This window comes from Protopterus annectens, chromosome 1.part0 (genome assembly GCF_019279795.1).
Source record: "Protopterus annectens isolate FY-2018-M chromosome 1.part0, PAN1.0, whole genome shotgun sequence".
Lineage (NCBI taxonomy): Eukaryota > Metazoa > Chordata > Ceratodontiformes > Protopteridae > Protopterus > Protopterus annectens.
This window is the reverse complement of record NC_056725.1, coordinates 374530524-374556304: the sequence shown is the minus strand read 5'-3', so window position 1 is coordinate 374556304 and position 25781 is coordinate 374530524.

The following is a 25781-nucleotide window of genomic DNA, read 5'->3' as shown; positions in this document are numbered from 1 at the left end:
GGACTGTAAATTCCAAATTTGCCACATCAGTGACAGCTGTTGCTGCTGAAGAAATGTAGAGCTATGGTTCTACACCTGTCCTGCACATACCTAGCTGCTTTTCATAATGTTTTACCCTCTGCTTGCCCTCATTTCACCACTCTCCTGTCATCCTTTTTTCTTTTCTTTAAAGAAAGTTAGTGCAGGTGTAAGCGGGAGTAAGCACTGCTAAGTGAAACTATGAGAGTTTAACCATCTCTTAGCATCACTTAGCTCCACGCAAAGCCACGCAAACTCACAACTGCTTAAAAGTGCCTTAATCACTCTGTCTCCATCAGCCCTTGTTCCGCTCGGCAAAAAAATAATCAGCCCTGCCAAATCTCAAACCCAGGATGGTGTGCACTACAATCACAGCAAAGTACTAGTACACCATCTGAGCTGTGGGAATCTGTAATTCTTTTACAAACATATAATTAATTCTGGTCATTTAACATTAATGAAAAAAGTAATCACTTCCTAGTCTGGAATCCAGGACCTTGTATACAACAGTCATAGCAACATACCTCTACACCATCTGAGCTGTAGGAATTGGAAATGTTTTTACAAACATATCATGCACAACAGTCATTCAACATAAGGGGGAATTATATATCCATAGCACTGTTATATACACGCACATATATATATATATATATATATATATATATATATATATATATATATATATATATATATATATATATATATATATATATATATATATATATATATATATATATATATATATATATATATATATATATATATATATATATATATATATATATATATATATATATATACACACACACACACACACACACACTTTTTTTGATACAGAGAGATATATAGACAGATAACCTCTTACTGCAACATATCTACAAAAAGCCCAACAAATTGGGGGGGAATAAAGTGCAAAGGGCAAACAATAGTGACATTTTTGAAATACAGCTGTCATATGCGTAGAAGTCTGAAAGAATGGCATGGTGTGCTTTTACATACAATGTCAGACAGATTCCAGGTCTGAAGCACCAATGAATGTCATAATTATCTGATGTCAATGCTCACATCATCCCAGTGATTTTTCAGAAACCAACAACTGTTGTGGCCAACAGACAAAACATATAAGCCACTCATCAGGACAGTGTCTAGACATCTGGACAGTGGAGAGGTATAACTGCAGTCATGCAACAGAGTGGGAAAACCCATGACAGCCACCAAACATGTCACCCAGCACCTTCTGAACCACAGTAAGACCAACACAAGACTAATCCAAATCAACTCTGGGCAATTACCCATTTATATCAAAATATATCATGCACTACAGAGATGGAACTGTAGGGAAAAGCAGATAGTGGTGCATAAATGTCTACCCACAACCATTTGCACCACAGCCACAGCAACATACCAGTACCCCAAATGAACTCTAGAGTAGAAAGACTGTTTGAATGAACATATCCTTATTCCCAGTCACACAATACAGTGACAGATACTGGCCCAGCTCACAGTGTACTGGAAATCCTGAGGTATTACAGGACCTTTCTCGGTCTGCCCCAACAAGCATAAACACCTGATAGATCACCAGCAGCCATAGCAGCATGCACAGTCAGGTAGAAAAAGGATCTGTGACACTCACATCTGCTACTCTCTCTACCCAGCCAAACAAACATCTACACACAACACTACTACACAGTCTTGGCAGTCACTTCATAATGGCCAGAATACATAACTCTCATATGTACAGATTTGCACAGGATGTCCAGGGTGTGAGACCATATTCATGGCCACTGCCTCATACCATTTCCAGGAGTCTGCTAAGTCAATGGGATGATACCTTGAGTGCAGTCAATAAATAATGATATCACATACCTCTGACCCTCATACTGAATGACATCTGTAAAAAGCATGACATACTTAGGGGACAGGGGGCCTGAAAGAGGGACATATCTCACATAATGGTGTTACAAACTGAAACAGTTGACAATGTCACAGGCTTTTTTGTAACAGAACATCCCTGAAAGATATGATGTCTGAAACACCAATGAATGTCAACAGTCACTGATTACAATCCTCACATTATCCTACTGCCTCCATAAAAACAGACATTGTCTAGGAACAGACCAAACATAACAGGCGAACCCCTAGGCAGTCTGTGGACATCAGGACAGTTGAGAGGTATGTCAGAGATATATCACTGTCAAACGCCAAGTCACACAGAAGATGCATGTTCAGATGAACCCTGTTAAACTAGCAACCCTTTATGTGTATAACAACACCACTGACATAATCTCTACCCAATTCTGGAGCTTTGTTCCCCATATTGCTGGGCTGTCTCCACATTTTCTCTCCTGAGAGGTATTCCAACCTACTATCTGTGAAGCTGTAGCCCCCACACCTCCATAATGTCATCCACATAGGGAAGGAAAAGTGGCAAGGCACACATGAAGGCTATAATTATAACACTGTGTTGCTATGGCATTAGCAAATGGAAAGACAACACAGCTACACTGGATGCAAGTATCAAGTGGGGGACACTGCTTGGTGCACAGGCAATCACCTGCTCATGAGCAGTACCTACAAAAGGCAATCTACTGTCTATACCACACAGGTCTCAACCCATATACACAAAGACAGACTGTGACTTCACAAACCATTTGCATTGTTGTGAGGGAACTCCTGAACACTGTAACAGGTATGTCAATCATGTATGAATGTAATGGAATGCAGAAAGGGGATGCAATGATGTCAAATGGGGCATTAAACACTAGGCCACAAAAAGACTGTTGGACTCACATGCTGCTGCCCAGCACTTGTGGCCATTACTGCTTGCCCTGCCTGCATTAACATGGAGCATATCTCTGTCCCTTGAGTCACGCCAGCAAAGGTCAGCTCATGTATGACTACTAATGGAGTCTGTTTTCCAATACTGAGTATGACACTGGTAGGCAAGCTACCTGGGATGTTGTAATTATTCATATGTCACCTGTGAATACTACTCTGATACATATGAGTGTATTACAAATTTAAGAGATGTACATAGGGTATGCGCATAGCAGGTGCAGATGTGTGTACTGAACTGTAGGTGCTATACTGAGCCCATACCTGACAACTGTTCAGAGTTTTGTAGACTGACCCCATGTCTGCCTCGTATTTGTAGTCAATGCCTCAGACAGTTGTGTATTGTCTGGCACATCACTGGCAACCCATTAAAGACTGAAGCCATAACAAATTAGCATACATTTCATTGTCAGATGTCATATCCTGCAGAGTACACCTGTGAATGTGACACCGTCTTAGCTGGCTAATGTGTGTTTCAGCTAGATGCAAAAAGTGACACTATTTACTGGCCTTTGCCCACCACTGATGTGTGTCTTTGTGCAGATGTCTTGCTCTAACAGGAGCTAGGTGTCTTACCATGACACCCATGTCAATGCAAGCATACCTTGTCTGTAGGATGTTGACATTTGTGCAGCCACTGACACCTGCTTTCTAGCTGTGGAGAGCACAACAACCTTGCCAGGTCACTCATTTCATCATACGTTTAGACCCCAAATGGTGGCCCACAAAGCCACAGGAGGTGGATTGTTGAACATTAGCATACACATGCACACCTTCAGGCTGATCAAACAGTATATCGCATGGGTGACATCCCGAGTGCAGTTAACAGTTGACAAAACACCTACGCAAATAATAGCTAGCTACAGGCCTCCAACCATGACTATGGACACCCACCACACCTATTGGGACCTGCTGGAATCTGTCAGGATTCAGTCATCTACCCTGCTCCTGTGTGACTTCAAATACCCAACCGTAGTGTGCCTGACCTATGCCACTTGAACATGAATGCACATAGATTCTTCGGCTTTGTCAATGGCAATGCAGTGGATCAGTCAGTCAACACCCCTACGGCAGGTGAGAATCTCATGTATCCAGTCTTAACCAACATGAGTAGCCACTGTAGCACTCCTACGGTGCCATCTCCCTTGGTAATATCTGACCACATAGCCATCACTGTTCAGGTCACCATCTCCCCTGCTCCCCCCCCTTTACAGTGTCAAACAGAATGAACTGTACACAAAAGACTATACATCCCTTCAGAGTAGGTAGAAGTAGCTGTACAGCCAACATCCCATTTGTTGGAACTAGCAGTGGTGTCCAGGCCCACACCGCAATACTATGTGGGCACCCACATAGCTGTATGGACACAGCAGTACCTGACAGGGCAATATCATCTCCCTCAAGGTAGGGTAAATGCCTGTGGTGGACAGCAGCAATACACAAATACCATAATAGGTGGATACAACTGCTAGATGGGCCAAGAAGGAACAGGTGCCTCATTGGAAACAATATCACCTTGGTCTGTACAACCAAATAAGGGCACAGGTGATGTACCCTAAGGCTGTCTTTGAGTGCAAATCAGACACATCCACCAATGCCAATCACAAGGACATCTTCACATATGTCTTCAATCTCAGATGCAGCAACCCACACCACCCTGTAATGGTGGTCAATCACACCACATACACACATACTATAGCTATAGCAAAACCACTGCATACAGATTAAGGCCAAACATCATCCCTCTGTCCCACCATCAGTATAGGTGGATATGCGCAGCACCACCACCCCTCTCGTCATCATGGAGCAAGTGCATACTGTCTAATCAAAGACAACAAAAGTAAGTCTCCATGGGACCTGATAACATTCCTTTCTGCATCCTACATGAATTCAGGCATATGCTCCCAGCTCCATTACACTCTGTACGGATGCAAAGCCTGAGCACCATTGACATCCCATCGGCAATGAAGATGGTCACTGTCATCCCGTAACACAAAGGTAAATGATGAATGGTGGATTATGCAATGTTCTGGCCCTCATTGGGGGAAACATGACACATCAGGACCAGGAGTGCAATGCAGGTTCATGCTCTGCTGATAGATGACAGGGGTATGATGTGGTTGTAAGTGGTGGCTAATGATAGTCATTTTTGATGTGCAGGTTCTGTAAATAACTTTGACCAGTGTATAAGGTCTTCTGATGTGTTTTCCTGTTTATGTCTTCCAGGTGACATGCAGCAGCAAAGACAACCAGCATATACTGAAGCTGAAAATGCAGCCATCACGGATGCCATCATCCAGCACCATGGGGTGATGTTTCAACACAATCTGTGGGAGTGGACCGCCCCATGGGATGACCTTGTCCACAGAGTTAACAACTTGGGCCACCATGGATACACATACAATCAGGTGAGGCAGTGGGCAGCTGACCTGATACGTTGTGCCTGGCAAAGGGCTGCTACCATGGCCAGGGACCGTACCGCTACAGGTGGGGGTCCTGCCACACAGGCCTTACTTACAGCAATAGAGAAGCTCCTTGCCAACCTTTGGGCAGCCCCCACACACCAGCCAGTTTAAGAAACACAAGTCGTGGAGGTGGGTGGCACCTAGGCAACAGGTAAGGATCATCCAGGTAAGGCCCCAGTGCACATCAATTGAACACTGTAGCAGTCATACTGGATTCTGTAGAGTATCTAGATGCATATGTCAGGTCAAACTGCATTTGTGGGTGAGGTTTTCTAATGCACACAAGTGCACATCTATGGTGAAGGACAGGAAATTGTCTACTCTCAGAGCTTGTACTGTACATGTGCAGAAATGTAGCATTCATCTTGTACCAATGCTACATGTGAGTCTGCTGACAATACCTCTCCCCCACAACTACAAAGGTCCCTCTGGTCTGGATGTGAGACAGCAGCCTGAAGCCAGTGAGTATGGGACTCTCCTGTTGTGGATCACCAGTACCCCAGGCATGTTAAGGTCAGGCATGTTACCATGCACACCAACTGTTACTCTCAGGCATATTGCAATATGTGCATGTTCACTTGTGGTGCGGTTAACTGCATTGCATCACAGTGGTCATCACAGAGACCTATTTGCAGGAGATGTCACATATCTGTAACATGCCTTACAGCCTGTCATTGCAAGAAATCTGGACAAAGACTGACAAAATGGGGGGACAAAGGCCCAAAACTAGGGACATATTTTACAAATTAGTTCTATATAGTGCATATAAAAGGTGTATACACCCATGTTAAAATGCCAGGTATATGTGATATACAAAAGTGAGACCACTATAAAACATTTCCAAACTCTTCCAACCTTTAATGTGACCTATAACCTGTACAATTCAACTGTAAAACAAACAGATCTGTTAGGGGAACAATTATGACAGCTTTTGATATAATTACGGCATTACATCTACTGGGGTACACACCCGCCATCAATTACATAGACTTTTTGATTAACACCAAATAACGGTCAGCTGTCCTACTAGGATTTTCCTGACATTTACCCAGTTGCCTGCTACAGCAACAGCCATGGTTCACATAGAACTTACAAAGGATCAGAGGGATATCATTGTTGAAAGGTATTACCCCGGAGAATGGTATAAAAACATTTTCACAGCATTGCATATACCATGGAACATAGTGACGACGGTCATCAAAAGGTGGTCAAAAATGGGGCATTTGTGACATTGCAAAGTAATGGACATCCCTCCAAATGTGTTGAAAGACAAGACCCCAAATGGTCATGGAGGCTGCCAGAAGTCCTACAGCAAAACTAATGGAGTTGCAGGAATCTCTGGCAGGTACTGGTTGTGCACTACATGTGACAGCAATCGCCTGTATTCTCCACATGTCTGGGCTATGGGGTAGTGTTGGAAGATGGAAGCCTTTTCTCACAAAGAACAACATCCAGGTCTGACTAAAGTCTGAAGAACAGCACATCAGGTCTCCCAGCAGCATGTGGGAAAATGTATTATCATGTAATGAGACCAAGGTTGCTCAGTTCTGCCACAATTCCAAAAGGTTTGTTTGGCACAATAACAACACTGTGCATCACCAAAAGAACACCATTCTCACAGTGAAGCATGATGATGGGAGTGTCCAGCTTTGGGGGTTGCTGTTCATAAGCTGGAAGTGGGCCTTTAGCAAAGGTGGAGGGGATTATGAGCGGTTCCAAATACCAGTCCTTTTTTGCTCAAAATCTTCAGATGTCTGCTAGAAAGCTGTAGATGGAGGTATTTTACATTTCCACATGGCAATGATCCAAACCATACATCCAAGTCAGAAAAAGAATGGATTCACCAGAAGGCTATCAATGTTTTCGAATGGCCCAGCTAGAGTCCACACCTACATCCAATAGGAAATCTGTGAGGTGCCCTGAAGAGGGCTGTGCACAAGAGATGCCCTCGCAATCAGACAGAGTTGAAGGGGTTCTACAAAGTGGAGTGTGCAAATATTGCTAAGTCAAGATGTGCCATGCTGATAGACCCCTTCCCAAGAGGACTGAATGTTGTAATTAAATCAAAATGTGCTGTAACAAAGTATTAGTTTAAGGGTGCGCACACTCATGCAACCAGCCTATTGTATGTATTTAATTTTCTACGTTACCCCTAACATGTGTTTTTTTTTCAATTGGATTGCACAGGTTATAGGTCACATTAAAGGTGGGAAACGTTATGACATGATTTTTGTTGCCTCATGGTATATATCAGAAAAAATGGCATGTTAACAGGGATGTGTACACTTGTTATATCCACTGTAAGCTTAGAAGGTTGTTAGAGTAACCAGTTTTGTTTTAACATACATTTACCGCAGGTTTTGAAGTGTAAAAATCAAATTATGTCATTAATTAGTGACACCAATCCTTAGATCATCCCAGCAATGTGTCAGACAAACACAGGATTTATGAGGAACAGACCAAAAATATGAGCCACACATCTAGCCCTTCAGCGAAACTCTGTACAGTTGAGAGGTATGTTCTGTAGGAATTGCCCCTGTGCAATACAGGTAAATGGCAATAATGTGTACATGGCTACAGTGTGTGCTAGGTGAAGGCCCTTCACCTACTAATACTACTCATGTATCCCAGAGGTGCATATTAGTAGTAACATTAAGTGGAAAGGGCTGCACTGCATGATGTTGAGGGCCTGTCCAGAGTGTGTATGTTGTGGTCTGACTGTGTTGTGAATGTCACCAGTTGGCTATTGTGAGGTCTGTGTAATGCCTTTTTGCCACCTCACCTGTATGTGTCTGTGTGTGTGTGTGTGTGTCCGTGTGTGTCTATGTGTGTCCGTGTGTGTCCATGTGTGTGTTTGTGAATGTGTATATATGTGTCTGTGTGTACCAGCAAACCTTATAGTGCAGGTATTAATTTACATATGTTGTCTTCCCTTCACAGGTGGACATGGTGGTCATGGTCCCTCCTGCTCAGAATCTGTTGTCAGTGTCTCTGCAGACTCTGAAAATGATGGTGGTCATAGTAAGGTATAGGTGGGGTTGTCAGGGGCTTAATCTGTGCCATCAGTTGGCATCCCACAGCCATCCACAATGTCCCCGCACACAATCACAATGCCCACACATATCCCATCCCCAGCAGCCAAAGATAATGGAAAGTTGGCAGGTGGTGGCATGGAACAGGTGAGTGTGGTGACTATGGCAAGTGTGAGTGTGGTCACTAGCCATAGCCAGAGTGGAGGCGGGGTCCCACACAGGTGGATGGACAGGGGTGCTCAAAGGAGGACTGCTGCCTGTCAAGCTGCTGTTGCAAGTGTCACAGCAGGTGTCACCAGATGCATGTTTTGGGCTGTCATGGATGCACAGGCACATAGTAAACACAATACCAGACAAATAGTCAGGGTCTTGGATGCAGCTCTTCCTGAATTACGTGGCGACATACATGACCTTATTGAGGCCACATGTCAAAATACTGAGGTCATGAATAGACTGTGGGGTGAGACCTTGGCAATCCTCATCCATGGCATGTCTGTGCTAGAGCATGTGGTGGGAGATGGGCATCGTCCATTTTTAATGTAGGTCAGCACCATCAGCTGACAGTCTATGGGGCCATGCACCTTTACACTCCCATAGTGACAGTACCACCAGCACTACTGATGGGGAGTGCTGGCAACATCACAATGGAACAGGCCATGGGCTCATGGTCCTGGCCAGTCCCATCAGAGACATGGATCCAGCAGACAGCAGTCACCATCGGGAAGCAGTACTGCATCTGGCCTTGGGCCTGGTGGTGCCAGTGAGACCCTTGGTCAGTGATTGTGAACTATACACCCTGCCATGTGCGGTCCACAGCTGTCCAACATACCCCTGTGTAGGGCAGCCACATGGTGTGACTGTGTGCATACATACACACACACATCACAATCATAGCCAGGTGACCTACAGGCACACACACAATACCTCCGCAGGGCCCATTCATAGAACACCCCTCCAAACACACACATGATGTCAACCATATGACCCAGTCTAGGCCTCTGGCAAACCCACACAACACCCTGTGCATATGATGATACCTGTGCCACACCCCTGTCATCCATATCACTGAAGCAGAGATATGCAAGTATGGTTCTGATGCACAGGGTGACTTACGTACAGTTTAGCTATGTAATGCTGTATAAGGTGCTGTCAGCTGGAATTTGTAATGGGTACACTTCAGAGTGTGTGTACCTTTTCAGCCATGATGTGTTATTGGTGTTAGTAACACTGACTGAATGTAGTCTCACATGCTGTATTCTTGATTGTCTTCTAGGTATCTGTGTGACAGCAGGAGGTGGCCCTGCAGAAATTGGCAATGAGGAGTATGGCAGAGTGGTAACACATCAATCATGTCAGAGCCGAGGTGCAGCTGTATATGTACACATTTACCAGGTCTGTGTAACAGTTATTGCAAGTGCCACAGAACTTATAGGGCTGATGGATATATACAGGTAAGTCTATGGTGGTTGACATCAGCAGCCCTTGTGAAGTGGACAATGGTAAGTGTAGTGGGTGGAACACACCTCAGATTGATAAAACCCACACCCCCAGAGATTACTGTGTTGACCAAACACACAGAGAATACTGTTCCCACACACACACACACACACACACACACACACACACACACACACACACACACACACACACACACACATATGCACAGGATCACAGTTGCCATTGTTGGTTTTGGAACCTCTACCCATCTCATTAGAGATAGTACAGTGTTATACGGTTATCGCATGTGGCATGGAACTAATAGTGTGATGACTGTTCCAAGATACCTGTAAAGTGAATAACATCATGTGCCCTTGTGAGGTATGGCAATGGGGTGCATACTGGGTGTGGAAGGACTCATTAGACTGTCACCTATGAGTCTATACACTCACAAACACTGCTATACACACCAATGCACACACACTTGCCGGTTCTGACATTAGCAGCCCTGCCTATCATGTGATTCATTCAGTACTGTTATATAACTGTTGCATGTGGCATGGGGCTTCTAGGGCTGAAGAGTGTCTACAAAGACCTCTACAGTGGATGTGAACAGCTGCCTTTGTACAGTGGACCTTGGGATGTGTACTGGGAGTACCATGGCCTAAAACTGTAAATCATGGCTATCCACTGGATATAGTTCTCACTCAAGCACACACACACACACACACACACACACACACACACACACACACACACACACACACACACACACACACACACACACATGCACTTTTACATTTGCCAGCACTGAGATTAGAACCCCTACCTAACTAGTTATTTTTGCTACAGTGTTATGCAGTTATTGCACATATCACAGAGCTTATTGGGATGAGGGCTTCCCAAAGGTACTTCTAAAGTGACTGACATCAGCAGGACTGTTAAAGTACGGCAATGGGAAGTGTACTGGGTGTGAATGGGCTCAAAATCTTTAACCTACAAACACACACATGCACTTTTACATTTGAGAGGAGTGTGATTAGAGCCCCAACCTAACTAGTTATTTTTACTACAGTGTTATGCAGTTATCTCATGCACCACATAGCTTACAGGGCTGAGGGCTGCCCAAAAGTTCTTCTAAAGTGACTGACAGCAGGACTGCTAAAGTACGGCAATGGGAAGTGTACTGGGTGTGAATAGGCTCAAAATCTTTAACCTACAAACACACACACACACACACACACACACACACACACACACACACACACACACACACACACACACACACACACACACACACACACACACACACACACACACACACACACACTTTTACATTTCCCAGGACTGAGATTAGAACCCCTATCTAACTAGTTATTTGTACTATAGTGTTACACAGTTATTGCATGTGCCACAGAGCTTGTAGGGCTGTAAGCTGGCCAAAGGTACTTTTAAGGTGACTGACATTAGCATGACTGCTAAAGTAGGGCAATGGGAAGTATACTGAGTGTGAATGGGCTCAAACCTTTAACCTGCAGACACACACATGAACATACACTTTTACATTTGCCATGACTGAGATTAGAACCTCTACCTAAATAGTTATTTGTACTATAGTGTTATGCAGTTATCGCACACAGTGAAGACCTTATAGGGCAGATGACAGTCCAACAGTACTTCTACAGTGAATGACATCAGCAGATCTTGTGAAGTAGGGTAATGGGAGGTGTACTGGGTGGGAATGGATTATTCCTACACCCCCCACATCCCCCACATACAACCACTGTTACATATGCCACGACTGTGATTATAACCCCTACCTATCTAGTTATTTGTATGATAGTGTTACGCAGTTATCACACACAGTATAGAGCTTACAGGGCTGAAGCCAGTCCAAAGGTACTTCTAAGGTGAATAACATTAGCAGATCTTGTAAAGTAGGAAATGAGAAGTGCACTGGGTGGGTAAGGCATCATAATACTTAAACCTACAGACAGACACACACACACACACACACACACACACACACACACACACACACACACACACACACACACACACACACACACACACACACACACACACACACACACACACACACACACACACACACACACACACACACACACGTAGGTGATGTGATATTCCAAACCCCACTTCAGTGCCATCAGACAATGAATCTCATCTTCATGCTGGCACATGCCAGTGGTTACAACTGGTATGCAACTGTCTGCAGCAGGATGTCACTATATGCCATTCAGAATATCCCTATGTATGACTCACTCTGTGAGTGTGTCTCCCTGTGTGTCATATTCTTTCACTGTCTGTCCCTCTCTTCCCCATGTCTATGTGTGTGTATGCTTGACATATAATAATCTGGTGCCCATATATATATATATATATATATATATATATATATATATATATATATATATGTGTGTGTGTGTGTGTGTGTGTGTGTGTGTGTGTATCACACACAACAGATGCAGATATAACACATATGTGCAACCTACAGCTGGCTGTGGGCAATCTTGTCTGATGGGGGTGTGTGGAGACAGTTAGATTTAGATAGCTGTGTGCATGCAAAGTCATTTGCACAATGCAGAGAAATATAGTCCGATGTGGTTTCAGACATGGGCTTCACTTATCTAAGTGTAGGCGCATGCTTAGTATGACCTTCTATAGTAAGTGTGGGAATCCATTCCAGGGATAGTTGCACTCCAGTCCAGGGTGTTGTGTGCTACAGCCATAGCTTGCAACCTGTTTGTGCAAGATATCTGGAGGTAGGCTGCCAATATGGGGAAACAATGGGCCAAACATAGGGGGGGTACTGTACCTATTGCTCTTATCAATGTATGAGTTGCTTGAATGATAGGGTTTGTTTTAGCAGACATTTTCTGACATACGTAATGTTTGATACTGTACTGTATTGTGTCATTACCTACTGACAGATATAATCAGATCATCACAGTTATTTACCAGAGAAATACAAGATGGATGCTGCACAGACCTATATTATGAGGTAAAGGCTAGACATTCTTGCACAATCTGGTCACTAGGCAGTGGCGGATCCAGGAATTTGCAAAGGGGGGGGCGCAGTCTGGCTTGTTGACTATCGGGGTAGGAGTGGGAAAGTGGGACACTGGGTAAGGTGGTTGTGGAAAGATCACCTTAAGAAGCTCTGACATCATGTATGGAAAGACAGCATTACACATTCAGTTCTACATGATGTTGCTGTCGATGTGGTAGTAGAAACAGGTAACATGGAACTTGGAAAACAGAAAGTGAAAAACGTTCCTTATAATGAGGTATATTTGAGAGGTATTGCTACTTGTGCTGCTAACTAATGAAAGGAACAGCCTTTATCATTGTTTTTTAGTGCATGAGGTGGCCTGAAATAAAAAGCAAAACAAAAAAAAAGAAAACAGCATTTTCAACGGAAACTGATAGTCTGTGGTTTCTGCACTGTTTTTTTTTTATATTATTTGATTACTTATGGTGCCTAGGCAAAATAGTATACTGCGAATCAGCAGGGGAAATGGTCACACCACATTTTTTTGTATGTAGTTAAATGTTGTGTAATTGCAATCTTGTTTTGGCCCTTCAAGTTATAGCCCCAGATCAGAGATATTTTAAATATTGGTACCACTGGCATAGAAAGTTAACAGAATAATAGGAGCTGACTGCATTTTGTGAAGTAAAGGAAAACTGCAAGTACAGTAATGATCTTTAGTTGTTAAATGAACAACAGTTTTCAAAAAAAATACATTAAATAAAGACATAAACAAATAAATGCATAAGTAAACAAACAATAAAAAGTAAATCAGTTAAGAAGGCCATAGTAAAAGTTTGAGCCCAAATTTTTAGGCCTATGAAAATCAAGGCACAGATGACGTGATAATAAAACAGATTTCTGAAATTGAAAACAGATAAAATAGGTCGGGAGGAAAGTAGTTTGGTTTTATATAATATCTTCATATCATGATTGGAGTCTTCTCATAAACTCACTCTTGTAGGTGGAATAAACCCATATGCTTAATACCACAGTATTGCTGACAACATAATGTGCAAAATAAGTTGTCACCAGCCACTAAAGTAAAGATTAAAAAAAGGTTGTTCATGGGAATTTTGCTTCTGAAACTTAGAAGTTATTAGCATATCTTGAAACATAACTGATGGAGTGGTATATAACTAAAGTAATCTAATACAGATTATTAGAAATGCACTTACACAGTCATCAAACTGGTGTCTTTGGTATAAACAGTTTTATGTGTACAGATCATACAGACACCAGTCAAACTTGCTACAGAAGTAACATTCAATAATGGTAGATGCTGTGCCAGTGGTTGCACATGATTGTCGTGGGAGGGTGCTTTTACATGCTAAGTGGGTTTTTGCTTCATATTCTATTTTGGAGGTGTCATTTTTTGCTACCACAAATATTATTTTCTAGCAAGGCTGTATTGTGATTGGAATTTGAGGGTTAATAAAAACAAATGCCTCAAGAGTCCAGTAGCAAAGATTTCAGACTGGTCAAACCATGCTATTCGTGCACACCCCAACATCAGGGGTGGCAAAAGATGCTGAAGGTTGGGAAGCAGAGGTTCAGAAGGGTACTTGGTGACTCTAACAAGTCATTTTTTTAAAATATTTGCTTTGATAAAATAGCATACATGTGATATACAGCTGAAGTTGCATTAAAATAATTCCACTGAAATTTCATATAAAATTACAGAATTATTTTAGTGCCTTTCTTTACTGCATTCCATGTCTGAGTGATGCACATATTTTCACATGAATGTATGGTCTTATTTATTTATTTATTTATTTTAAATCATTTTTTGACCGGGTTAGTCCCATTAGACTTGTGGCTTTTTTCAGGGGAAACCCAAGGTGGTAAGTACACTACTAGGGGAACACCTACACTTTTTGATAGGTGCCATGGGATCTTTTACTTGCACCTCAGCTACCACCAACTCAAGCAGATGGAACCTCACTTTGATATCTCATTCCAAGGATGACACACTCATCTTGGTGTGGGAATAGAACCCACAGCCTTCCACACAAAAGATGGGCATGCTACCTCTTGAATTACTGAAGCTGCACCTTTCTGATACTGTTGTATACTCTTCACACTGCTAGTCTGTGTGGCAGGAACTTGGATGAATACAGGATGAATACAAAAATGTGAGACTGCAGGATTAACAGGCAACATTAGAAAAATACCTGGACTCCTCTGTGGCATCTGAACATTGCAATACTCTGTGTGGTATTTAAATATTGCAATACTCAAACTATATTGTGTTAAACAACATCTGTAATTGCCGAATAGCTGGAACTCTGTGGTTTCATTCTGTTTCTGGTCGTGGTCTTAGCAGCTCAGTATACACTTTATATTATGAAACTGAAAATAGCCAAACTACATACCTTGGCTATTTCCGAATTCATATCAGGGTGTACAGTGGGCTGTCAGTACTATAATTAGAATTAGACTGAAAACATATCTTCCATGCTTCTACTTTGTTTGGCATGTCCAAGCATTTTGGGGTTAATACACACTGCATTTGTTCTTTTAATCAACCTCAGAACCAATCAATCACAGACTTTTTGCTACCAAAATCTGCATTACAAGCTTTCAGAACTACTAGCATTTAACTTGTAGAAAGCAATAAATAAAACATAATTCAAATTTGCACACAGACATTTTGGGTTATAGAAGCAAAACAATCGTTTAACAATTAAAAATTGTAAATGGAGAAATCATACATATCATTATCACAGTTCCACTTGAAAATACAGCTACTGATACACTATCATTATTATAATTCCACTTGATTTCATTTATAAAAGTAGTAATGCCAGCAAACTCCAGCAAAACAACAGCAGTACTTGGAAGGGCATAAAACCGGTCCAAGTAAAGTCCACTGTTGAATAACTAACCTTTCAAAAATAGTAGAAGAGAGTAACAAAACAGCATTGCATTGATATTTATTAAGCAGTGGCAGAAACTTTTCCAGAATCCAAAGACTACTTGCCTGGATCAAGCAATTGCTACTCTGCTGTATGGTATAGTGGTTTAGGGCTCTGTTTAGTCAATGATAAAGAGAAGTCTTGCAGCTTGCAAAATTTGGGTTTAGATAAACCTTCTGGCATCTGTTAATTCAAATCATGGGGGAGCCATGCCTTGCTTGGATGCTTGCTTTAAAGTAATCAGTTATGTAGAAACATATAATAAGTAATATGATCACAGGAAGCTCACGCACATGCACACTTAGGGCGACCATTAAATCACCCATATCATGCTTGTGGGATATAGAAGGAAACTGGAGTATCTGGCAAAAAAACATATACAGGGATGATTTACAAGATCTCCACAGGAGCTTCCCTGAATAAAAACTATATAAACTAAACTGGAGAAGTACAGTGAACCAACAATACTAACTGGTATGTCACAATCAGAAAAAGCTTGGCATCAATGGCAGCTAGTATTATCCTCCCAATTCCAAATTCATGTATTCTTGCTCTATACATTACTACTGATCTTTGTCTTCTTTCGGCTGCTCCCATTAGGGGTTGCCACAGCAGATTACCTGTTTCCATTTTTTCCTGTCCTCTGCATCTTGCTCTGTCACACCAACCACCTGCATGTCCTCTCTCACCACAGCCATAAACCTTATCTTTGGCCTTTCTCTTTTCCAGTAACCTGGCAGCTTCATCCTTAGCATCTTTTTCCCAATACACTCTGCATCCCTCCTCAGCACATGTCCAAACCAACGTAATCTTGCCTCTCTGGCTTTGTCTCCAAACCTTCCAACCTGGGCTGACCCTCTAATATACTTATTCCTAATCCTGTCCATCCTTGTCACATCCAGTGCAAATCTTAGCATCTTCAACTCTGCCACATCAAGCTCTGACTCCTGCCTTTTTGTCAATGCCACTGTCTTCAACCCATATAACATAGCCGGTCTCACTACCCTCTTGTAGACCTTCCCTTTCACTCTTACTGGTACTCATCTGTCACAAATCACTCCTGACACTCTTCTCCACCCACTCCATCCTGCCTGTACTCTCTTCTTCACCTCTCTTCCACACTCACCATTACTCTGAGCTGTTGATCCCAAGTATTTAAACTCATCCATCTTCGCCACCTCTACTCCCTGCATCCTCACCATTCCTCTATCCTCCCTCTCATTCACACACATATATTCTATCTTAGTCCTGCTGACCTTCATTCCTCTTCTCTCTAGAGCATATCTCCACCTCTCCAGGGTCTCCTCCACCTGTTCCCTACTCTCACTGCAGATCACAATGTCATCTGCAAACTTCATAATCCATGGTTGATATTGTTTGATTTTACCTGTTCTGTCTGGCATGAGTAGAAGTGATTTTTTCTCTAAATGTTTAGTATTTATACAATAACTGACCCTGAACTGCTGAACATTATGGATACTTTCTGGTGCTTTTCTTGGAGTTTTTTTTTAAACAACATTTTCATCTGTCTTTCTCTTCAACTTTCCTATTCTCATGCATTATTTCAACACACCCTAACAGGCCAAGAGAGCACTGTAAGAACTGTAGAATAAATAGCTAAATTAACCTAGTTGTCTGGGGATGGTTACAGGGTTATAATTGTTCTGAGGTGCATTTAATTTTTTTTAACCATTGACTTACAAAAACATGAGTAAGAAAAGAAAGTCAATATTTTTCTTTCAATTAAGAAATGGACTGTTTCTGACAAATTAACAGTTCATAATAAATTGAGAGGACAAATATTAATGAGGATACACTTCATATTTTGGAGTAGTGCCTGCCTCCCTACTCCTCCCCTAAAAAATGGTCATTTTTTTGTATATTCCTGTACTTTTATTTTGCAATGAAAGTCAAGGCACAAATGGCTGCATTTATACTTCAGCTGACCACTGCCAAACATCTATACAGCATGTCTGTTTAACCTTGCCCCCAAAAAGACATCCACCTTCTGTGTACCAATCCATTGTCAACAGTGGGATGAAAGTGAAAGTTAAACAGAATGCAATAACATACTTCATGTTGTTGCTGTCATACCCATATAAACCGCATGTTTCCTTATACCTACTACCAAAAATTTAGCCGTCTGTATACAGATCTAATGTCTGACTGAGAAGAAGGTGGGGAAAAATAACATTCACAGCAGTGTAGCCCAAGTTGTTGCACTTAAACACACTGACCCTACAAAACACTGACCCTACATAATCTATAACAACCTTCTGTGCATACCTTTGAGATCTGTAATGAAAGTTAAACAAATAATAAAAACACCATCCCCCCAGAACAGACACACACACACACACATACACGCACACACACGCCTGCTCACACACACACACACACACACACACACACACACACACACACACACACACACACACACACACACTACATCAATCTTTTGTGCACACCTCTGAGCAGGGCTGGTTTTAGACTCTACGATATTCAGAGCAGAGGATACACTCATATAGCCTGGGATGTGGGGGCCACCAGGTTGCCAAAAGCTCTTGAGAGTCTGACTGTTAGATGGTGCATTTATGGCGTTATATTTGAAAGATAGTTACTTGATAAATTTTCTTTTTTTTCTTTTTCACTTGCTAATCTTTTTTACTGCTATGCAAAAGAGCGGTTCCACAGATAAAATATGTGACATTATTTTTGATCTCGCACTTAAATCCACAAATGCTCACATACTGAAACTACCCATAAGAGTCACCACTGTCAGTAGATGCATGCACACATACTCATACAGATAGATGCATGCCAATGCACCTATGTCATAGCTTTGAGGTGCTGGAGGAACCAAAGTATATGGATAAACTGACACAGAGACAGGAAAGGCATGCAAACTCCACAAAGAAGAAGCCACACTCAAGAACTCAACTATAGCCAAGTGCTAAGATGATAGCAATACTACTCACTGTACCACTGTGCCAATGCGCAGTTGTTTTCATACGCATCCTGCTCCTGGCAGACCCTTGGAGACAGACACTTATGTGCAATGCTGATGCTTGTGATGTAACAGGAAACAAATCACAGCCAACTTGTTACTTTTAAATGCAATCATATAAAACTAACTTTGTACTGATTTCAACAAATATTATACATTATGTGATGCTAATACTGTTACAGCAAATCAGTGAGTGCTGATTAACAGTAATCAAACAACAGCAGGGATGAGTCACTTTTTTTCACAGTAAGCCTCTATACCAATCAATTACAGTTACTATACTGATTCTGTACACCTCAAATATCTGATTGTGAAAAAATAACAACAATCATAGTCAAAGTAATGTGCTTCAAGTTAGTTACTTCCACACAGAAACGTATTCCATCTTACATCATGCAAACTCACAACAGTCCTGCAAAGCCAAATTAGTGATGGATTAAACCAAACTAATAATAAAAGAGTCAGTTATTTTCATCCACAGGAGGCCCCACCACAGCCAGTAGTTATAGCCACTTCTGCATAAACTTCAGACATCTGACTGCAATAAAAATAATCGCAAGGTATTGAACTTTTTCTTTGTTCCATAGAAAAAAGTATCTACACATTAAAGTATTCCGTGTTACAAAACATAAATTAAATCAGTCCTGCAAAGCCAAAATAAATAAGTGACTATATAGGTAAAGATCACTGGAGAAGGGAAAATCGTGTGAAATCTTATTCACGTAACTGTCCCACCTGAGGCACTACAACAATGATGACGTGTTCTTACCTTAGTGCAGGTGAGCAAACAGTGTGCGTGCACAGACCAATGCCCCGATAACACAGTGAGAACATGTACAATACCAATTACTGCAAGAGCAATGAACCTGGCCTCGGGGTACTCGGATACCCCATAAGTATCAAGCCAAAGGTATAACCAAGCAGGGTAAAACCCAGCCAAGAATGGCAGTTCTGTGCCACGAAATAGCCAATGACGACGTCGGTATAGTGTCACTGATCGGACTAATTCATCCAAATCTGGCACAAGGGTACCATTATTACCTGTAGCCGGCTTACACAAACCATCCGCCATGTCTACCAGTAGTCTTCCAGCTACGTCAGCAGCATTTGGCTTAGCAACCTTCATTTCCGAGTCTACCACGTGGGGTAAAGTTTGACAGATTTCGTTTATCTAATAGATTAGCAGGCTGCTATTCTTAAAGCGAACAGTTCAGTCATATCCTGGATGTAAAGAACAGCTACAAAGAATAAAAATAAGTGTACAATAGCTGTCCTTCAAGTACCTTGTGCTCTTTTTTTTTTTCAGCTGTTCCTCAGACAAGCTTCTCTCAGTCTCACTGTCTGAAAGATTTGTAGTCATGATGGGAGATGCGTTAGAAGAGACACTCGGGATCTTAGGGTTATCAAGTCTTCTGTGGGTTGAAACTGGAAAATGTACAAGCAAATGAGGTATGTTCTTAACTGTGTACCACTTTTGTTGTATATTTTCTGATTTCAACTGAGACAGTTAAAAAGCAATTTTTTATAACAAGACCTAAGCAGCAGCTATTTTTTTCATTCCCCGTACAAGGAACGTACTTACTGTAGTAATGTCCTGCTTTTTGAGCATCATCGACGCGCCCGCCCGACCATTTTTTAGGTTTCCTCCCTCCCGAGATCTATTGCTCCGCTTCCGTACGACAACCATGGAATTGCTACATTAACGTCTGCTGTGCATCCCTCCCCGCCCTCTTGCATGCCAGGCACCTACCCATATTGTCATTGCACTGAACTGAGGGTTCAAATCCCGATAATGTGCTATCTAACCAAGCTAATGCCCATTTCTTGAGCATGCGATCAGGTTGTAACACACAGATCTAGCAAACTGCACAAGCCTGCATTTTCATTATTATTCCCTGATATTTGTTACTACTGACATTTTTCTGTTCCTCATGTGTGTGATTTTGGCAAAGGGCACTATTGACTGACAGCATTTCAAAGCAGTGAACCAGAGTCCACTGCCCAAGGTACAAACTGAGAAATGTAATTTGACATGCCATCAGTAGCGCATTTTAGAGTAGCACAGGTGCACTTTGTTACAGCACTCTGAATAGCAGTAAGAGAAGAAATTATACATTTCAGCTAAGTACATACCTCTCTACAGCACAGTATGACTGAAATCATTTTAAAGAACTAGGAAAGAGGATGCAGAGTTTGAATCCAGCTTGCAGCTACATGCTGCTTGTAATGTTTGCAGCAGATGTGAAAATGTAACTTATGTTTTGTTGTGTGGAATATAAGTTGTCATATATGTTTTTTTTGCCTGTGTAATTTCCACACTGCTTAGCAGAGCACAAACAGGGCTCACATGTGAAAGAAAGTGTAAACAATTTCATTTCTGTAATCTTCACTAGCACAACAGTTTTGTCACCACTGCATGTTATTACTAATGACTGAGTGATGTGTGCCTGATGCATACTTCTTTCTGAAATCCAGTGACTTTAGACTCATAACAGAGTTGCTCTGCAGTTCAAATCCATGCTATGTGAAAGGGATGTGGAAACTATTACTCAAGATCTAGGATTTACTTTCATCAGAACTTCATATGCTTTTTTTTATGATTCTTGCCTTATGTACTTTCACACTGTTGAGCATCGGATAATCAAGCTTACATGCTTAAGGGAAAAGTAAATAATGTTATTTGGGTAGCCTTCTGTAATGCAAACAGGTTTAGTGGAGATGAGCAGACATCAGCACTCTGGACAGTACTGAGCGGAGAACATCCACCTGTTGTTTAACTGTCTGTAGCACAAAGTGTAAGTGCACTGACTTTAGAGACAAAACACAGGTGATCCAGAGAATACTTATTTTTACAATGGGTGTGAGAATGCACTTTCTAACAACACTTTGATTAGGAAGGTAACACTACATACAAATGGCCACCATAATTATGGTGATTGCAAGAAATGTCTCATTAGTGCGCTGATATAAATAAAATTTTCTAGGTAGCATATCTCATTATTGATTCAGTTATGAAACACAGTTGAATGTGTTTTCAATTCTATAAGCAGGATAATTATGATAATGACTTAAAATGCACTTGCATATCTATGATGGCAGAATACTTAAGTTAAAATCATCTTCTGTCCTCACATAGTCCAACTCTATGTTTAGGACAGTATTTGTAGTGAAGTATGCATGTATCATGCCCATCCTGTATTAATCAGCTCATCAAAGTCTATACATCTGACATACATTTACAAACAGTAATAATGCCTCTTTCATGGGAATGCATTTCACGGGACTTCCTAAAGTCATGTGCATACAGCCTAGCTGATGTATATTTCCTTTCATACTGAATGCAGTTTATCTCTAAGGAACACAGTTTAAATAGAGCTCTTCTGTAGCACTGACAAATACTTAACTTGCTTGAAATGTATGCATTATTTCTTCCATAGGTTTGATTCCCCCATTAGTCAACTAACTCAGTGATTGATTCCCGAAATGTATGTGCCAAGTCATCTTATTCAACCTCCAAAACACCAGGCATAAGAAGCCAAGCCATTAACTATGTCAGAGCTGACTATCTGAGGAAGTGTGAACATGTTGAGCACCACACACAGCAAATCTCATTGCCATGTTTCCCACCTTTATTGCTGTTTGAAAAAATACCTTTCTCTATAACAATGCCACTTTGCGCTTTCCATCACACAAATGCATTTGGCATGGTTGTGCATGTTTGCACACTAGATGTTAAACACGAGACTGGAATTTGGTACCAGTTCAGAAATAGAGTTACCACTTGACTTCTGTAGACATGGCTGGTGTGGAAGATGATGGTCCTGAATTTAGAGCACAGAGGTGAGATGTTGAGGAGTCCAGGATTTTTTGGCACTCCTCAAGAAGTGCTACAGCCATAGGAGGACTATACTGAGTCTCAGTATAAGAATGAGGCTTGGAACAGATTAGCCAAGGCTGTTTCTAGTGCAACTGGCATCCTATGCACTGCAGAGAATTGTCATCACCACTACAGTAACCTGAAACAGTGCAAGGAGTACCTCCTTAGACAAAGGGAGGATGAGTTTAAAATGCTGACACCCCTTAGTTGTGTACCTATACTGACCCATCAGCTTTAAATGATACAGAATGCAGGTCACTGCCAAGACTGTTATTCAATATGCTTTTGTGTCTCTTCTCTATTGTACAGCTCATAAAGACATTGCAGTGAACAGGAAGCCACACCAACAGTGGTTAACTCAACTTACTTATTTCTCTATCTATATGTTTGATTTATGTGCACATTACACTCAGTGCATTTCCTTGCCTGGCACAGCTTGCATTATTTGCCCTGTGTAGCTTTTCATGCTGTCTGCGTGAACACACTTAACAGGTTTGCCCACAGGCAAGCTTGTTAGTTTACTGTGTGTGCTCAACACATTTTCCTGGCCACCAACACTGATGGTAGCCATGAAAATGTGTTTCTATTCATATAAGCATGATGAACAACATGCACATGTGATTAGCGCTGCTGCTCATCCCGCTAACACTTAAACATCATGTAGGCTTCACCCAAAACCTACACGATTGTTCATGAAACCCACAGAAAGTCTTTTTTAAAGTGAAGCCCTTCAAGCACCCTCTATGTGGAGTCCTGCTCCACTCACACTCCTAACATGCATATACCAAGTTCATGGTCATACTAGAGTGGAGAAAGGGGAAAAACATTCCACACCAAAACTGCACTGCTAACTCCCACAGCCCAACTAACTGTACTAAAGCATATCACAGTACTAAAAATTCAATTGGCATCTGCTCAGTTACATATGTGGCTCAACTGAGTGTAGGTATGCTCATTTGCTCAACCATGGAGTATACTGTATCTGATATCATAAGTTCCAATATAAAAATATTGTTCCAGACCCACAAAAATATGTTTTTTTGAAAAAATAGATCATATATACTTAGCTTAGCAAACTTCTTTGAGAAAGTCAGTGAAGCTGTAAAGAGCAGCTGTGCAATTTTTATAGTGTATCTGGTTCTGGCCAAGGCCTTTGACATATTTCCAGTGCTGAAATTGTAAATAAGTTTAAAGGCTTAAATGTAGACACTTATGTTGTAAGATGAAATGCTAATTGTCTGACTGTTCAAACCCTTGTAGTTAAAGTGGCAGTCGTGTCCTCAAAAAGCAAAAGGAGGCTAGTGGCCTTCCTCAAAACTTAGTACTGGGACCCTTTCTGTTCAGCATCTACTTCTTGAATATTTGCTCCACTGACACGGATATATATGGCTTACTATATTTTCAAGTGATCGCAAGTTTGATAATTCCATTTGCATATTATCCAGTAGCATATTATTATAGCAAGGGCTACACCACACGGATCAGTGGTATATTAGAAATGGGCTTAAATTAAACATAGTATAACATTTAAACCCTTAGTAGACAAATCTTCTAAGCAGTTTACAGCATTAACAGCACTCCCACACTCATATACCAAACTGTCAGGATTACTTGAAGTACTTCAGATACTTCCTTGTGCCAGGGAATATATTGGCATCATCATAGGCAACTTCCTGCCCTTTTGTCAACATTTAGTAATAGCAATAGTTAGGAAATTGTTCTGTGTAATCCTATTAATATCTAAAGGTAGTCAAAGAATACTGGTTCAAAAAATTAGTATTCCATTATACTCTGCCATGATCAAATCTTGCAGAATACAATACTCCTTTCAAAATATAACTAAAAAAACACATTGCACATTAAGAAAATCCTCAGAAGTTCTTAATAAAAAGATTACCAGACTAAAGAACATAAATTACCAAGACAGGCTTGAACTTCTCTTTCTATGCTCTGCCTCTTAAAGTTTGCTGCAAAATTATTTATGACTAGAATTCCATGCTGTAAAAACCTCCTTTAACGCCAACACCTCCACAAAACAAATGGCTTCACAAAAGTTCAAACAAATAACTTGCATCTATATCAACAAATAAATAAGACAGGCTGAAGGGTCAAATGTATTTATTACCCAATTTCTGCCCGTCGCTTGAATACTCTTCCATTGCGTATAAAACAAAGTGATACTCTCACTGGGCCAGTAATAATCTCCGCCCTCTTCTACTCAACAACCAGCCATTCGCTCCTCAGCAACTCCCGCTGTCCTCCCAAATATAGCCATACATCCAGAAAGTACTCAATATAATGGTGATCCCAACAATACTTGAAGTGGGTGCTATACGCGCGGGCATTTAACGAAAGAAGGGAGTGTTGTGTGCACTTTATCACTAAAGGGCATCTTGGCAGTGCCTGACAACAAATCCTTACGGTTTACTAAGCCAGGGAACGAGGAATGAATGTGCAAAAGTTTAACTTACGATATAATTCAGAGTGTTGGGGTAATACATGAACAACAGCAAGAATTACAACTGTCACATTAACGTAGGTTCAGGCATTAATCCAGCACTGCCTCACCTACCTATAAGCGCGCTCCGGTGTTAGGTCTTAGAAAACTAAAACGAGACAATGACGGTTAGGCGTACGCATGCGTTTTGCCCGTCATCATTATACATTACACGAACACATATCACTGTTACATTAGGAAGTACTTTGAAACTAGAAGAGGAGGGTATGTATGTAGTGTAGCACTAGAAGGCTTCGGATTAATACGAAAAAATGAGTTACCATGTGACATTGAGTTTAGAGATCATGAGTTGAAATGGAGTTTGTAGCTGCTATATTTGGGATCATCCCAAATATAGCAGCTACAAACTCCATTTCAACTCACTTACTAAGGGTGCGTAAAAAAAACAAAGGGGAGGGTGCGCGCCCCTGCGCCAAGGCCTAAATCCGCCACTGCTAGGGAGGTGTGGCTACAACCGATTGACTGATGAAGCTGTGTAAAAGGTCCAGTACCTTGGTGATATGCTGGCTGGGGATATCCTGGTTGTGCAGTATTCTTCTTACCTGAAAGAACATATCCGGGTGTGGCCATACCTGTCGACTGTACAGATTGTTACAGATTATCCAGATGCATACCTCAT